The sequence below is a fragment of the Coregonus clupeaformis genome, unplaced genomic scaffold, assembly GCF_020615455.1.
Source record: "Coregonus clupeaformis isolate EN_2021a unplaced genomic scaffold, ASM2061545v1 scaf1598, whole genome shotgun sequence".
In the NCBI taxonomy this organism is placed as follows: domain Eukaryota; kingdom Metazoa; phylum Chordata; class Actinopteri; order Salmoniformes; family Salmonidae; genus Coregonus; species Coregonus clupeaformis.
The window spans coordinates 63,370-80,990 of NW_025535052.1; the positions used below are offsets into that span (position 1 = coordinate 63,370).

A 17,621-nucleotide genomic window follows, 5' to 3' on the forward strand; every position below is an offset into this window, starting at 1 on the left:
GGTCCTGAATGGGAAAAAGTCTGTGGAAATTCATTTATGTTTTTATAAAGACCATCCACAACCTGCACCACTAATCCTAGGAGGACAGGAAGTACCAGTGGTAACAACAACCAAGTATCTTGGTTTTCATCTAGACTCTAACCTCAGTGGTGACACGTGGAGCAGTCAGTGAGAAAGGCCTCAAAACGCCTTTTTGACATTTCTTGCCAGTAATGTCCTACTGAAGATCTGGTCACAGTCTATACTACACTGGCCAGGCCTTGTCTGGAATACGGTGGAGTGCTGTTAGTTGAGCAGCAACTAGACAGGGTGCAGAGGAGGGCCTTGAGGATCATCTCCAGAGGTGGAGCAGTCCAACCACAGCTCCCGTCACTGCAGAGCAGGCGAGAACAGGCTGCAGTTCACCTGGTGAAGGACATGCACACTCTTGACCATCCACTGAATGACCTGCTCCCTCCAAGAAGAGGTAACTGCACCACCAGGCTCCTGAGAAACAGCCACAAACTGTCCTGTCTAACTGCCCGTACAAACCGCCTGCGAAACGCCACTCTACCCACTGATATCAGACTGCATAATAACTCCCAAAATCTTTTTTTTAAATCACATTTTAATATTTCAATTTCCATCAAGCGTTCTGTATTCTACTTATGTCACGTATTGTGTTATGTATTTTAAAACGAGTGTTTTGTAGTTATTAGTCATGTAAATTCTGCATTTATTCCGTTTTATCGGTGAGCAAGAATAAATCAACTCAAACTCAAAGGGGGTTGCAACTCAATATTAGGAAGGTGTTCCTAATGTTTTGTGCACTCAGTGTATATCAGATAAAGACTGTGATGATCAGTTTTTAGCATTAGTTTGGGTGGATTATTTTTTATTACTAAACATATTTTGTTTAATGATAAACAGGCTATGAATCGACTACTTGTGTTTATGAAATTGTCTTTTAATACCAGATTAATTATTTTAGTAATTGATGATGAATATATTTGAATAACTGTATAGAAGTTAATTGATCTGGCTGGAGGTAGCCTAGCGGTTAAGAGTGTTGGGCCAGTAACTAAAAGGTCCCTGGTTTGAATCCCGTGCCAATTAGGTCCAAAATCTGTCATTGTGGCCTTGTGCAAGGCAATTAACCCCAATTGGTCCTATAAGTCGCTCTGGATAAGAGCATCTGCTAAATTACAAATATGTAATGAAAATTCATGTTTGTACATGAGTTTGTGCTGGGCAACCTCTTCTTCTCTTGTGCATAAATATAACAAACTGTTTAAAGTGAAATAGTTAGTGTCTATACAGTGCATTCTGAAAGTATTCAGACCCCTTGACTTTTTCAACAAGAAAATACGTTACAGCCTTATTGTAAAATTGATTAAAAAAAAAAAAAAATCCCTCATTAATCTACACACAATACCCCATAATGACAAAGCGAAAACAGGTTTAGACATTTTTGCAAATTTATTAGAAATAAATGAATCTCAAAATTTAGCTCAGGTGCATCCTGTTTCCATTCATCTTCCTTTAGATGTTTCTACAACTTGATTGGAGTCCACCTGAGATAAATTCAATTGATTGGACATGGTTTGAAAAGGCACACACCTGTCTATATAACATCCCACAGTTGACAGTGCATGTCAGAGCAAAAACCAAGCCATGAGGTCGAAGGAATTGACCGTAAATCTCAGAGACAGGATTGTATCGAGGCACAGATCTGGGGAAGGGTACCAAAACATTTCTGCAGCATTGAAGGTCCCCAAGAGAACCGTGGCCTCCATAATTCTTAAATGGAAGAAGTTTGGAACCACCAAGACTCTTCCTAGAGCTGTCCGCCCGGCCAACCTGAGCAATCGGGGGAGAAGGGCCTTGGTCAGGAAGGTGACCAAGAACCCGATGATCACTTTGACAGAGCTCCAGAGTTCAGCCCGCTTGGAGTTTGCCAAGAGGCACCTAAAGGACTCTGACCATGACAAACAAGATTCTCTGGTCTGATGTTACCAAGATTGAACTCTTTGGCCTGAATGTCAAGCGTCACGTCTGGAGGAAACCAGGCACCATGCCTACGGTGAAGCATGATCGTGGCAGTATCATGCTGTGCAGATGTTTTTCAGAGGCAGGGAGACTAGTCAGGATCGAGGGAATAATGAACGGAGCAAAGTACAGAGAGATCCTTGATGAAAACCTACTCGAGAGCGCTCAGGACTTCAGACTGGGACGAAGGTTCACCTGGCCCAGCCAGAGCCCAGACTTGAACACAATTTAATATCTCTGGAGAGACCAGAAAAGAGCTGTGCAGCAACGCTCCCCATCCAACCTGACAGAGCTTGAGAGGATCTGCAGAGAAGAATTGAAGAAACTCCCCAAATACAGGTGTGCCAAGCTTGTAGCGTCATACCCAAGACGACTCGATGCTATAATCACTGCCAAAGGTGCTTCAAGAAAGTACTGAGTAAAGGGTCCGAATACTTATGTAAATTTGATATTTCCGTTTTTTATTAATAAATTAGGAAAAACAACTAAAAACCTGTCTTTTGCTTTGACATTATGGGGTACTGTATGTAGGTTGATGAGGGGAAAAAACGGTTAAATCAATTTTAGAATATGGCTGTAACGTAATAAAATGTGGAAAAAGTCAAGGGGTCTGAATACTTTCAGAAGGCATAGCCAAGCTATCATTGACTAGGTATTGGCACCCCATCTATATATAGCCAAGCTATCATTGACTAGGTATTGGCAGCCCCATGTATATAGCCAACCTACCATTGACTAGGTATTGGCACCCCATGTATATAGCCAAGCTACCATTGCTCATCGTGTATTAATTCCTCGTGCTACAATCTTTTTCCTATTATTATAATTGTTGTATTGTGTTCTCCATTGTTGGTCAACATTTCACTGTTAGTCTACACCTGTTGTTTACCAAGCATGTGACAATTAAAATGAAATGACTACGTGTTTAGTAAATTGTCTTCTAAACAAAAATATAACCTTGACATGTGAAGTGTTGGTCCCATGTTTCATGAGCTGAAATAAAAGATCCCAGAAAATTTCCAAATGCATAAAAAGCTTAATAATCTCAAATGTTGTGCACACATTTTTTTCCATTTCTGTTAGTGAGGATTTCCCCTTTGCCAAGATAATCCATCCACCTGACAGGTGTGGCATATCAAGAAGCTGATTAAACAGCATGATCATTACACAGGTGCACCTTGTACAATAAAAGGCCACTCTGAAATGAGAAGTTTTGTCACACAACACAATGCCACAGATGTCTACATTTTGAGGGAGTGCGTAATTGGCATGCTGACTGCAGGAATGTTCACCAGAGCTGTTGCCAGAGAATGTAATGTAAATTTCTCTAGTGAGAATTTGGCAGAACGTCCAACTGGCTTCACAGCCACAGACCACGTGTAACCGTGCAAGCCCAGGACCTCCACATCTGGCTTCTTCACCTGCAGGATCATCTGAGATCAGCCACCCGGACAGCTGATGAAACTGAGGAGTATTTCTATCTGTAATAAAGCCCTTTAGTGGGGGAAATCGTTCTTATTGGCTGATGGGTGGGCCTGGCTCCCAAATGGTTGGGCCTATGCCTTCCCAGGCCCACCCATGGCTGCTCCCCTGCCCATTCATGTGAAATCCATAGATTAGGGCCTAATGAATGTATTTCAATTGACTGATTTCCTTATATGAACTGTACCCTAGTAAAATTGTTGAATGTTGTGTTTATATTTTTGTTCAGTTAGTTAAAATCTTACAAAAAAACTATGATGAATATGTTTGGAAAACTGCATTGATCTGCCAATGAAAAATAACGTTTGTACATGAACATGTACTGGTCAACCTCTCCTTCTCTTTTGTATTCAGTTCTTCTTAGAGACAATATAAGGTGTTCCATATTAGATCTGACAGTATGAATGGTTCTTGGTTGTATTCAGTTCTTCCATATTAGATCTGACAGTATGAATGGTTCTTATGGTTGTAAGTTTTCATATTAGATCTGACAGAGATTTCTTATGGTTGTATTCAGTTCTTCCATATTAGATCTGACAGGGAACATAATGACGTATTAATGGTTCTTATGGGCTGAGTGCCTGGAGTGACTACAGTCATACCAAGTTTTCTTTGACCCTGTGATCTCACCAGGACAGATCCACACGTCTCTATCACACTCCAGCCCAGAAGGTGGCAGTGATGCACCTTTAACGTTGGTCTGAACACCACCAATAAACACCATAGAAGAAGAAGAATGCATGCTTAGCAACAACCAAGGGGCCATGCAGCTTTCCACTGTTCCAAAGACTGTCTATTATATGGAACAGATTGGCATGTGACCACTCTAACAATGTAGACACGTCCTCAAAGATTGGACATGAATCTGTGTTGGTCAAACTCTTCTCTTCTCTATCATTAAATACAACAAAACAATGTTTTAAGTGAAATATTTAGTGTTTGAAGCTGGAAAAAAGACTTGAAATGAGCATCACAAAGATACATTTGACCTATGCACTAACAAGCTTTTTCAATATACGCAGCTTTATCACTGGAGAAAACCAACCTTAAGAAAAAAAGGGTAGAGAAGGAAGTCAATGACAATGAAAGTGGATCTAGTCTCATCAGCCAGTCTGACACCAAGAGTGAAGATACCAGTTCTACTGAATCTGACAGCAAAATTGAGTCAGACAGTGAAGTTGAGGCAGTGGAAGGTACTCCTCCAAGACTGCCAACACACGCTGAGGAAGAGTCAGATGGTGAACTCCAGACAGTAGGTGGTACTCCTCCAAGACTGCCAACACACGCTGAGGAAGAGTCAGATGGTGATCTCCAGACAGTAGGTGGTACTAAGCCAAGACTGCCATCACACAGTGACATAGATTCAGAGACTGAAGCCAATGCTGGTTGTGCAATTCAGGAGAGAACTGACTCTGACAATGATGATGTTGAAAAAGATTCTACCTTCAGAGAGGACCTGGCAACCTGGATAAGTGATTTCCAAGTGAAACACAATGCTGTTGATGCACTTCTGAAGATGCTGCAGTCTAATGGTCACCCAGATTTGCCTTCCACTGCTAGAACACTCCTAGAAACCACCAATGTTTTTGTTGAAGTCAAGTCTAATGTGGAGTTTGTCAGATTTAAAGTGAAGGTGGAGTTAGTGAAACATCTAAGCATCTATCCTAAATCTGGGGTTGGAGATTTGAATCTTTTAGAAATATCCCTTAATCTGGATGGTCTCCCTTTGTTCAAAAGTACCAATATGTCGTTATGGCCACTTTTGTGCTCTATCAATCTATCACCACCCACAGTGTTTCCTCTGTCACTTGCAATGGCATCATGGAAACAAAGCTCCCTGGAATTCCTCAATGACACTTTGCTGGAGCTTAAAGAGTTGATGCAGACTGGCTTGAAGTGGGGAGACACAACACTGCAAGTGAAAGTTTGTTCTGTAACGTGATGCCCCTGCAAAAGCCATGGTAAAATGCATAATGATGTATTCTGGCTACTATGGCTGTGACAGGTGCACTCGTGTTGTGCTTACCATCTTGCACAGCCTGTAGCAAGCCCCATTTAGCTACAGCCAAGTTCACAAGCTGTATTAGTTATGCAAACTATCTTGGCTGGTAAATCAAGAGACTGAACAGTGTGGAATTGGTGTTTAGTTTTTCTTCACAGGGCATACAGCATTATTATGTTGTACATTTTGTCAAAGAGAACAATGTTGAAGTTGTACCAGAGCAGTGGGTGGAGAAGAGAGATGGGGTGAGTTGATCAGTTAAATGGTTTACCCTTTTTAGGCAAAGAGATGGATAAATAGTTCACTTTAAAAAGTGTCTCATATCTTGCAGGTCCTGTGTTGCTACTGGCCAAGAAATGCCATTAATAGAGGAGACCGGCCTGACAAAATATTATGGGAGTAGTACAGAATTTCCATCTTTTCATCAACTGGTAAAATAATATTTGACTGTCCATCCACTCCCGTTTATATTGCCATGTATGCTTGGTTGTGTGGCTCTGGAGCAGGTTGCATCAGTTGAACATACTCCTACACGTAAGGCTAGTTCCAACGTAGAATATGTTCTAAGCCAGGCGTAAACCTGTGTCACCACCTGGTTGGAAGTAATAGCTTTTGCTACGCCAGGGTGTAAAAACTAAGTGTAATGTGGGGTACACGTATAGTATATATCTATAACTAGTTTCCAAGGTAAGTGTTTCATGACTAGTCATGTCGCATCTTGTTGAATTTTCTAAATCATTACGTCGGGCGTAGGTAGGTCCAACTTATCTCTTCCACCTTATCGTCTAACTGGTGCAACCCACTCCTGGTCAGTAGAGTCAGGAACTTCCCCCTCTTAAGTACTATATGTATTGGCTGAAAGTATTACTATGTGAATTACAAATACTCAATAGCCGGTTTGCCAGTGTTAATAGGAAACTATTTATGACAATGTTTATTGCACGTACAGACAATTACTCTGTGGCAGAGCAACGAGCCAAACGGGGGGATTGACACTCCAATGTTGAATCTGACGAGGAACCAGCGAAGAGGGCGGTGACTAAACCAATCGAGATTCCGTGTAGAGCCACCTGGTGAGGATTTCTTAACTGCTCTTATTCCATTGTGTGTATTACATGCATCAGGAAGTAGATGAAATAAATTAGTATTTTTTTTGTATTGTCCTTCGTAAGATGATGATGGAAGTGAAGCACTCCAGAAAAAGACAAATGAACCCAGACAAGCCCAGCGTACAGTGCCACAGCTTCCACCAGCCCCTAGTGGTAAGATCCTGCATTAGGCTACTAGGTCATTGAATGTATAATCAGCAAGTTGATGGTAAGTTTTACACACATTCAAGTATGTGGGTGAAGAAAAGCTTACAGTTAATGCAAGTACTAGTCTTAAATTGAGACGGGATGAAATCATGACCTAATGACAGTTGATATGACAAGAAATAACCACACCCATCTGATCTTGACACACTTGATTATTTAGTGACCAAAAGAGTAACAGTTCTTTATTTTTTATTTTTTTAGTAACTTCAAGAGCCAGTGTCTTTGAAAAGACCCTACAACAAGGTACATCATGTTTGAAGTCTGATAAACAAGCCTACTTTCTCAAAGTTCTGTTCCTACCAACTGTATGGGATGAACAGGAAAATCTGTTAAGTGTGTACTATAAATGTGGTAACAGTTTGACATCTGTGATATTCTCTGAAGTTGCAGATGCAGAGGACTTGAGGCCATGTGCCACCTCAAGCCAGAGCGACAGTAAGTGTCTGGTTGTAGTTTTAGGGTAAACAATTAGTTTTAAGGTAAACAATTGAATTGTATGAAGTATTATAGCTTTACAAACCTTTCAAAGCCACTCAATAGAATACAATTACCATCATATTTTTGCATATTAGGTTATTTAAAGTCATATTACTACTTTGTGCATACTGTTAGAACTTTCCAAATAGTTGTGGTGCTGTGTATGGGTGAAGCTTGTATTTACAACAGTAGTGAAATCACCCTATTCTTCTGGGGTAAAACACAAGTGTGATGCCATGTTTGTAAATATCTATGTATTTGCCATCAAACTAAAAGCATAATAAATAAATAAAATATGCTTAGCATTTATTTTTGTTGGGATTCATTAACCTTCCCACTGAGCTCCTGACTGACATCCCTTCACGTTTGGTTCTGTGCCAGTTTCAAAAGCAAAGTATGTCTTCATGTTTTTCCTTCTGTTTTCTCAGTTAGTCCAAGTGGCAGCCAGGAAGAAGCTGGCCAAGACAGATCATCAGAACCAGGTTTCTTTAGCCATCAAGATATTGATCTCGAAATCGTAAATGTAGAAAGTTTAAATAACAGCATGATTTGTTCTTATATTTTAGACCAAGAGCTGCCATCCCTGCTTGATGAGCCTGTGGCTTCTGAGATGCCTGCTGGATACATTAAAGGTATATTATGCTAGCCTATATGTTACAACATGTTGCTTCTCTTGTATTGTCAACATCAATTCCAAATTGTTTGCCTGTCAGCAGATACATGGTTATCAATACTACTAATATATATGAAGGGTGGATATTTTGATCGAGGTATTTCACATGGCCTTGATCCATGTCCTGCCTGGTACTCATGGCTTGTATTGTCACGCTACTTGCAGCAAAACGGTTGATTCTTTATTATTTTGCAGATCTTCAAGCAGTGGAGATGAGGATAATGGTGGAACTGGAGATGATCCGTACAGAGTTCAGGACTGCTCTGAACCAAGTTATGGAGGCCATAGAGGATAATGGTGAAACTGGATATGATCCGTACAGAGTTCAGGACTGCTCTGAACCAAGTTATGGAGGCCATAGAGGATAATGGTGAAACTGGAGATGATCCATACAGAGTTCAGGACTGCTCTGAACCAAGTTATGGAGGCCATAGAGGCCCGTCAGCCAAAGGAGTCAGAGTCCTTGGGGCAACTTGAAATGCTGCAAAACCCTGCAGAAACAAATGAGGAACTAAAGGATATCTGTGAAACACTTAAAGACTCCCACTATCGAAGGGAAATGGTAGGGATGGACATTTAAAATGTATCTGTTTGTAAAAAATGGGAAATCTATATCAAGTATTTTGAAAGCAATTGACAAAAATAAGTTAGCTGTTTATCAAGAGCCCCTTGAATGCGTCCAGATTTGAGAGAAAATTGCAACCTGCAATATTATTGAATCCAAATATCTTAATGTCAACGAAATGCAGTTGTCATATATGCCATATGCCTATTTAGTGTTTGGATTGATTTCCCAATTAACACTTAACTTATCTTAAGAAGAAACGATCAGCCCTCTGCCTGTTTACACAAGTTTTAGCCCATGATTACATGATACACTACAAAAATGATTTCTCATTACTATCAATCAGAACTGTATGGCCAGCTGTTTTAGCTGAGGAACACACAAATTAGTGGGATTTATTTTATTTTTTTATCAGATCCGATACCTGACCCTCTGCTGTGGCCTGGACCTGGGCTCAGGAATCAGACGAATGATGAGAAAAATTAGAACAGAGGAGCTGTGGACAGGCTACTCCTTGAAGGGCAGGAAGGGGAAGAGGGCCTTTAATGAGCTATCAATCTATGATGCTGTCACAAGTAAGTAAATGCACAAGTTTAGATCCTTATTTATTATTATTTAGTAGATAGTATTAGTGGTCAAGTGATGGTAAGTCAAATGTGTTTTATTAACATTTCAAATGAATTAAATCAGTAACAAGGCAGTTACAAATGAATGTGAAATCCTACCACCTGTTAAGATCGGAGAGAGAGGACAAAGGAAAGGTGAAGGAGAGAGGTCTCATGGCCAAAACTGCCTATGGGGGACGAGAGGGACAATACCCAATCTCTGTCTCAGCCATTATAGGTGGAAAAGGAATGATATGACATGGAATGTACCATTTACAATTCTTTTTCACAACATAGGAGCCTCCCTGAAAGCACACCCCAAGGCTACCTACCAAGAGGTAGATGACAAAATAGCAGACGCTCTCAAACATGCACCAGCTCGTCTCAAGAGTAAGAGAAAGGTATGATTAAAAATAACACTTTATGATTGTTTAGATTTTTTTTACTTCACTTTAATCCAGTCGGTCAATATAGCTAAATGACTGTGCTAGTAAAAAAGGAATGTAGTAGGGAGTCGACGTTAAACCGGTTTTTTGATCATTTGTTTACGGAAAATAATGACCAGTTTGTGTTATTTTGAGGAAGAGACTGTGGATGAGGATGGAGCAGCAGCACCTGAATAAACATAACATAGTTATTCACTTTTAGCTTTAAGCAGTTTTACAGTTCTTGATTGGAGTGCAGTGTTCATGTTTTTACTGACTTGTTATTTTGTGAGCTTATTGCTGTGATTTTGTTTATGAATCTATTGTGATACAGTTTAAGTAAAAAAAACACTTATTTTCTGGCATTTTGCATATTTCGTCAGTGGACACCTACCGACAGGACACTGTGTATATGTTCAGGGTAGATTAAATGACGTGTCTTAAGGGTCCTCCCGAGTGGCACAGTGGTCTAAGACACTGCATCGCAGCTGCGTTGCTACAGATGCTGGTTCGATACCTGTCTGTGTCGCAGCCAGCCACGACCGGGAGACCCATGAGGTGATGCCCAATTGGCCCAGCGTCGTCCAGGTTAGTGGAGGGTTTGGCCAGCCGGAATGTCCTTGTCCCCATCACACTGTTACGTGCCTTATTGGTACTATAGGTACCCACTGAAGAAAGTTACGTTACCAGAAACTGCATTTTATGGGGCTCTCAACGTACTTTCTGACGTTTAGCAACGTTATGAGGTTGACTTAAAAAATACACATATTTAACGGTTTAAAATCCCCCACATTTCTACGTCCTGAAAAGACTTGGGACGTAAGTTTTGTCAGCGGACACCACAGCTACGTAGAAGGAACGTTTCACAATAACGTTATCATGACTTATGTAGGGACTAAAATAACTTTGGTCACGTCCTGGAATGTAATTTTGTTAGCTGGGAAAGCTCACTCTAGAAACGTATTCCAGTTTCTGCCTTCCAGCTGGAATGGAAACCTTTGCCAGTGGGTGTGCGTGTGGAAACTACCTGCTCCTCCCTCTGAAGCATAGGTTACTGTATCCTACTGACAACGTTACAAGCATGATTCAGAAATTAGGGAGATATGTTTAATTTGAGAAGAATGGATGAACTTTTTCAATGCTAGTTAAGGATACTATAGTCAGCACGTTTCACATTGGATTTATTAACGACAAAAAGGTAAGACCTGTTTTTAATTCTAGTGCTACACTGCGCTGCACAAACAAGGTTGTTAGCTAGCTAGCGAACATCTGCTCTGTTCCAACGTTAAACCAACTCTGAAGTTCAAAGACATTCAAAGTTCCTCCATAAGCCGCTCCTCTGTAGGTATAATTCTGTGGCCTAATTCAGATAATGCAGGTCATAACACGATGCCCAGCTCTTCAATACAAGCTTTCTCTATCCTCTAACGAGCTCTCCACACCCGCAAAATGTCGCACCTTACACTGTGATTGGCAGCACAGTGTGCTCTGAATGATTTTCTTATACAGATACTCTGTGGTGTGCTAGTGTATTAATTCTCCCACTTGGATGTCACTTCCACAAGCTTTAAATTGAGGGCCAGGTTGTCAGGATGGGTAATGTACTGTACACATTAATTACAAGTACTCCTAAAGATACACTTCATTTTAACTAGCTAAATCCTGTGTAACAACTAGTAATTACATTGTACTTGGCTAACATGACATGTACTATGCTTTGAAATAGTGTCTTATTCTTCATCTGGGATTTGGATTTGTAAAATGTATTATAAAACGTATTTAATATATGTCTGATCAGGCTCAGGTAGCATCAGGTTTGTATTTTCATGCTGATCAAAGCTCTAATCAAATCCGGACATTTATAAGCGTTATAATGCTTTTGAGATGACACCGGTTTTTGGCGGAAAATACCGGGTTACCCGGGAGAAGAGTGATTTATTCTCGGGATGGAACATTTGTATAATTCCGAGGAAATATTAAACCCTGATGCGCAAACCAGTTGATTCACAAGACACCAACTAAGTAACTTACATATACGGTATCTTCATTAGGCCTAATGGCATTTCATGTCCATGATAGGAAGTTTGTTGTAGTGACTCAGTAAGGCTAATTGTAAAAGTAACCCTCTAAAGTGCCATGTTTGTACAGTTTATTATGTGGAGGAAACATTTAGGCAGCCAGGACCATACACCAGGACCGCTCCATAGGCCGCACTGTAGGCCTAGCTCTTACTGCAGTCCAGTGCCATGGACATCTTTGAAGTTTGGCCTCTAGTAATTTAGGAGGGCAACTTTATGAAGGCCTCCTCACCCTGGTCTTATAGTACAAGGCTCTACAGACGTAAAATAAAGACAGGCAATTTTTATTGTTCACGTTATTTGCGTTGAATATGTATTGAAGTCAAGTGGTTCAACATTAAAATATAGTTGGATGGATCACACAGGACTGCTTGGAAAATGCGACGGTCGGTGGAACACTTCCGCCACCAAGTGGACAATTGCCTCAGTTCTCTTGTGGCATCAACGCTACCAGAGATATGTGATATAAGATCAAATGTTATGTCAATATTATTATCTCTAAATTGATTCCGCCACCCGTATTTCATATATTATTATTCAGATTTAGCTGTTCATCTGGATTTAATTTATAAACGCTTTCTGTCATTTCCGATTGGAGGTCAGATAACCACGTGACTTCCGAACCTACCAATGTGTTACTTTGTAACAGTCAAAAGTGGTTATTCCCAACGTTGATCAACTCCCAATCTATGGCAAGATTTTTTAAAAGCATTATCTTTGATATTTGGCGGACAGTTTACAGAGCTACGTTTTGTGTAACCGTCATCGAATTTGACGTGTCCGAGAATGGCACCTATCTCCCGAAAGCATTGCGGTTTCGCTTCTTGGCTAAGATCAATGAAGTATCTGGAGTACAAGTTTTATTGACCACAGATAGTCTATGCGAGAGGCTCTGGTGCCATCACCACAATTTTGTTTTAGATTCCGTCCTCACAGTTGAAGTGTAACTATGATATAAATTACAGACCTCTACATGCTTTGTAAGTAGGAAAACCTGCAAAATCGGCAGTGTATCAAATACTTGTTCTCCCCACTGTACATGTCAACTGCATATATTTGAGTCTTGTGAAATAGCAGGCCTATCAAATAATGACTTCAGACAAATACATCAGATAACGTTACCGGTATGTGAGGCAGTTCATGTTACCAGTACATGACTTTAGCACATTTAATAGTTTATACTGTATAGTCATCCAGTGTAAATATTTCCAATCATAACAATTGTCTTCTTTTTGTTAAACTACTTTATTACTTAGCTATTTGAGTATATTTTTGATCATGTGTATTGCACTGTTGAGGAGAGCTTGCAAGTAAGCATTTCACTGTACCATTTACACCCTGTATCCTGTGGAGGTGACGAATAAACTTTGATTAGAAGATTAATGCACCATTGATATCAGCTATCATAGTCAAGATAACGGTGACTGACCTGACCAGCACTCTCTAGCCATCATTGACATTGAGATGAACTTGCTCAAATACAGTGGCGGCTGGTGAAAAATATTCTCGGTGGGGCTGTGCCATACTTTTTTTTTCCTGTAACCATCGCGATATATTTTAACACAAACTGCAGGACAGCAGTGCTCAGTGAAACATTCAGTAATTATTTAATGCCAATATTAAAAAGTTGAGGCATTCTTACACAAAAACATATTACACAAACCCAAGCCTTTCATTTGCATTTAAAGTGAACTTTTTACCATTGGTAGTAAACAGGCAACGCAACAGGCATGCTGTCAGAACAGAGTGGAAAGTGGACAATAACATGAAATTATTATAAAGTTTATAGGAAATCTTACACTGTATAAAAGGATGTATAATATAGAAATGGATATCAAGTGGATGAACTCAAACCTTTGACTGGAAGAATAGCATACAGTATTTTATGATCATACTAAATGTGACTAATTGTTAATGTGCTCCCAGAACTGCAACAATTAATTGATACAAAACAACATATATACAGTAATATTAGCAAAGACACTATTAAGACTTTCTAGAGTACCATATATAACTGGATTTTTATGCTAAGGTCAACTATATACAAAGAAACATGCGGCCAGAGCTGCTCTGTGTGTGTGTGTCTGTCATCTTATTTGTACAGGAATTTTGCCCGTCTGTCCTTCTGAGTGGCAAACCTCTCAATGACCCTTTGATTAAAGTCAGGAATGTCCCTGACAAGTTTCTTCTCCATGGAGAGCATGGCCAGAGCGTTCAGGCGATCCTGTGTCATGCTGTTTCTCAGGAAGGTCTTGATCCTTTTCAGTGTAGAGAAGCACCTTTCTGACTCAGCAGTTGTCATGGGTGTGGTGATGAGGATCTTGAGGAGGCTGGCAGTCTCTGTGAAAGTGCTCTGAAGGTTGTTCTCCATGAAGAACTGGTACAGGGGCACTGCACCACTACAAGCCTTGAACTCACTGTTCTCATAGATGAGGGACAGTTCGGTTTTGAGCTTGGCCTTGTTCAACATGGGGTACGCCTCCACGGTTGTTTCAAGCGCTGTATCGGGGAACTTCACACTGTGTTGTGGGAACAACTCTCCGTGCAATAGTGTTGCGCTGATGAGGTGCTGGGTGAAGGGAGAACCTCTCTTTGGCATGACTCAGGATGGTATCACATACCTGTAAAAGATACATCATCAGCTTTAATTTGCAATTAAGCTATTTTGATGCAAGTGATCCTGACTGACACATGCCTATGTCCAACTCAAGTATATGATTACCAAGGTGCTGATTGTTCAGGGTTTTGGCTACATACTACCAGGCCTGAAAAAAAGTTATATGGGGAAACACTGACAATTACATCACAACTTACCTCTATAGCCAACCTCTGTTGTTCTCCTGGTCCCAGCATCCTCCGTCGCTTGATGGGCTGTTGCTGCTCGTCAGATGCGCTGTCCCCACACAAAGAGGGAATTGAGGCCCTGGGTCAAAAAAATAAAGTTTAATTTGATAACTTGCAATCAGACTTCTTAGCTCACTGTAATTCCCCCTCAACACACAACCAGTGACTTATATATATATATATATATATATATATATATATATATATATATATATATATATATATATATATATAGACAGACAGACAGACAGACAGACAGACAGACAGACAGACAGACAGACAGACAGACAGACAGACAGATAGTGTGCATATACACACAAACTATGTCTAGTAACTGCTTTTAACCTGTGATGTACATAATTAACTGATGTTATTACGTTTTAAAGCCTTTTTCTATTACATTTGTGAGAGGGATGCAACATAATTTTGTTCTGCTGTGCACTTAGCAATAAAGTTAATCTTCAATAACAACTAGGCCTCTTCTAGAAATTGACCTGGTGGACACCTGAATAATTATTACAAACTGTGTAGTACTTTCCTGCATTATTATCAACGTCTGATTGTGTCTTTTTGGACAAACACTTGTTCTCGTGGTCGAGTAACAACAACTGCGCTCCTTGAGTGACGGGGTGGTACTTGGTGAGAGAGGAGAGAGAGACGACCCAAATTGCGGGAGTAAACTAGAAAAACGGACGTTACATATGGCGGAGTGGCATTACCACATTTAACAAACCAAACATTGAAATACCGTTATAGAAGGTAAAGTAAAAACCCAAACTGGTCTGTGCATCAATACCGGTATATAGTAATATATAGGCAACATACAGTAAATCTGTATCAATTATGTATCAGTTTTACATGTGACCCATATCAAATTTGCGCATTCACACTGAAGGAGCACACAAATGCAATGCTCATTTGGCGTGATTGTCGTGGGTAACACAGGTGAAAAAAAATCCTGAATGGTATCCTAATGGCAGCCATTTTGGTTAGGAGAAATACAAACAACTCTACTGCCATACATTCCAATTAGACTGAAGGCATACAGTTGTGTCCAAATATATTGGCACCCTTGGGCTTTTCTTAAATAATTCCTATTTCTTCTAAAATCAGTTGAAATTTGAGAGGAAAAATGGGTCTCCACACCTTTAATTATATTTCTGTAAACTTAAGTTTACAATTGTAATTTAGAAAATATAGACAAATGTCATGGACTAAATTATTGGCACCCTGGAGCTAGTACTTGGTTGCACAGCTTTTGGCCAAGATAGCTGCCAACATATGCTTATTGTAGACATCAATGAGCTTGCTGCACCTTTTCTGCTGGCAATTTGGCCCATTCTTCAGCAGCAAACTGCTGTAATTCTTCAATGTTTGAGGTTGCACTCCACCAACTTCTTTTTCAGATCTTGCCAAAACTAATGTGGTCCCGTGTAGCTCAGTTGGTAGAGCATGGCGCTTGCAACGCCAGGGTTGTGGGTTCGTTTCCCACGGGGGCCAGTATGAGAAAATGTATGCACTCTTAACTGTAAGTCGCTCTGGATAAGAGCGTCTGCTAAATGACTAAAATGTAATGTAAATGTCTTCTCTTTCCTTTTAAAATACTAAAACAAATATAATTGTGACGGCTCTATGATAATCACTCACTTTGATGACCAGACACATTTAGGCTTTTAAACTGTTGTAAGTGAACTATTCATCTTTCTAACAGCATCTTTATCAGCCAATAGTAAATATAGTTATTTACCTGATTGTTAGCATGCTTTCTGTGAACCTCTGGACAAGTGCTTTAATGAAGACAGGGTCGATGTTCCTCTTCTGCAGCTGGCTGAAAAGCATGTCCACATTTGGCATGATCTTGTGGAACAGTGCCAGGAAAAAACAGAAAGCCTCGTCTTCGAGCATCCTCACAAAGCCCCCCGCCTCTCTGACAGTCGGGCATCAAAGTTCCCAGAGTCTCTGATGGTCTGGAAACACGTTAGGAGGTCATCCCTGTACTCGTACACAGTGTTTACAGCGCGACTGTGGAAGTTCCACCGTGTTGTAGAGGCTCTGGGAGTCTCCTCGTGCCCACGCAAGGCCAACTCAAAAGCCCCACAGAACTTCACACAATCGATAATTTTGGATAGAATGTGCCTGTTTTTATCCACCTCCTCATTGTGTTTCCTCACCGCAATCCTGTGGCCGTCATCCAGCTGCGTAGCAATGTTCACCCTTCCTAATACAGCTAGCTTTACAGAGTTGTCCATGTGTGCCCTGGTGTTCTCATGTTTCTTTACCTTCTCTGACAGGTGCTTCATATCCCTCACTCCGGTACCTGTCCATGCTGAATCTGACCCCGTCGTTTTAAAAGCAAGCACGGAAAGCAAAATAAAGCATTAGCATCAGTGCACCCAGCTAGCCAAGCCTTCCTGGTGTACCAGCTACGGAGAAGGCGCGCATATACTTCTTCCCTTTCTCGCTAGCCTGCTGTCTGATTGAGAGGTCAGGTTGATCTGGGCCCAGCTCTTTCACCCGAACTTTCTCTGACAAAGTTCTCCTCTCAAACGGATCTTGGAGGAGAGATTTCACCGAGTTAGGGTTGGGTCTTGGAGGAGTAACGTTTGCGTCGCCATTGTCGCCTAGTAAAAATGGCGCCACTGGAGCCCGGTCCTTATTTTATCAGGGGCGAGCTTGGGGCGATAAAATAATCGCCCTCCTTGGATTCGAATTAAAATCGCTGATTAGCTACATTTTATGTCATACATTCATATCTTAAATTAGCAATTGGCTTAACTGCTACGTAGACCCGCCTCCTCGGGGCACTTTCTGTATCGCCCAGAGCTGACGAGGCGTTTGACAGGCAGAGGAAAGGTTGCGAATATGATTTTCTATCATATCTTACACATATTACTGTGTGCATTCCATATTTCAAACACACAAATATTGACATACTGATGTTTTTATTATTATTATTATTATTTTTATTTTTTTATTTTTTAAAAAAAATAATTTTATTTAAGGGGGCGGCGCCCTAGCGCCCTCTATCGGCCAGCCGCCACTGCTCAAATACAATATACATCACGATCCTAACTAATTAAAACTAAGCAACTGCGTTAACTCTGCATGATTTATTTTCACAATGAG

At 40.6% G+C, this 17,621-nt stretch overlaps 1 long non-coding RNA gene across 2 annotated transcripts; it reads left to right on the top strand.

The window, feature by feature from the left end:
- The first annotated feature begins 6,563 nt into the window (after nt 1-6,563).
- Nucleotides 6,564-7,771, top strand: LOC123487282. Of its 2 annotated transcripts, XR_006659708.1 has the most exons (5): nt 6,564-6,585; nt 6,685-6,774; nt 7,030-7,071; nt 7,213-7,263; nt 7,734-7,771. It is a non-coding gene; the product is annotated as an uncharacterized LOC123487282 (long non-coding RNA). The 2 variants fall into 2 exon arrangements; XR_006659707.1 differs by lacking the exon at nt 7,734-7,771 and having other exon boundaries at nt 7,213-7,533.
- The last annotated feature ends 9,850 nt before the right edge of the window (nt 7,772-17,621 follow it).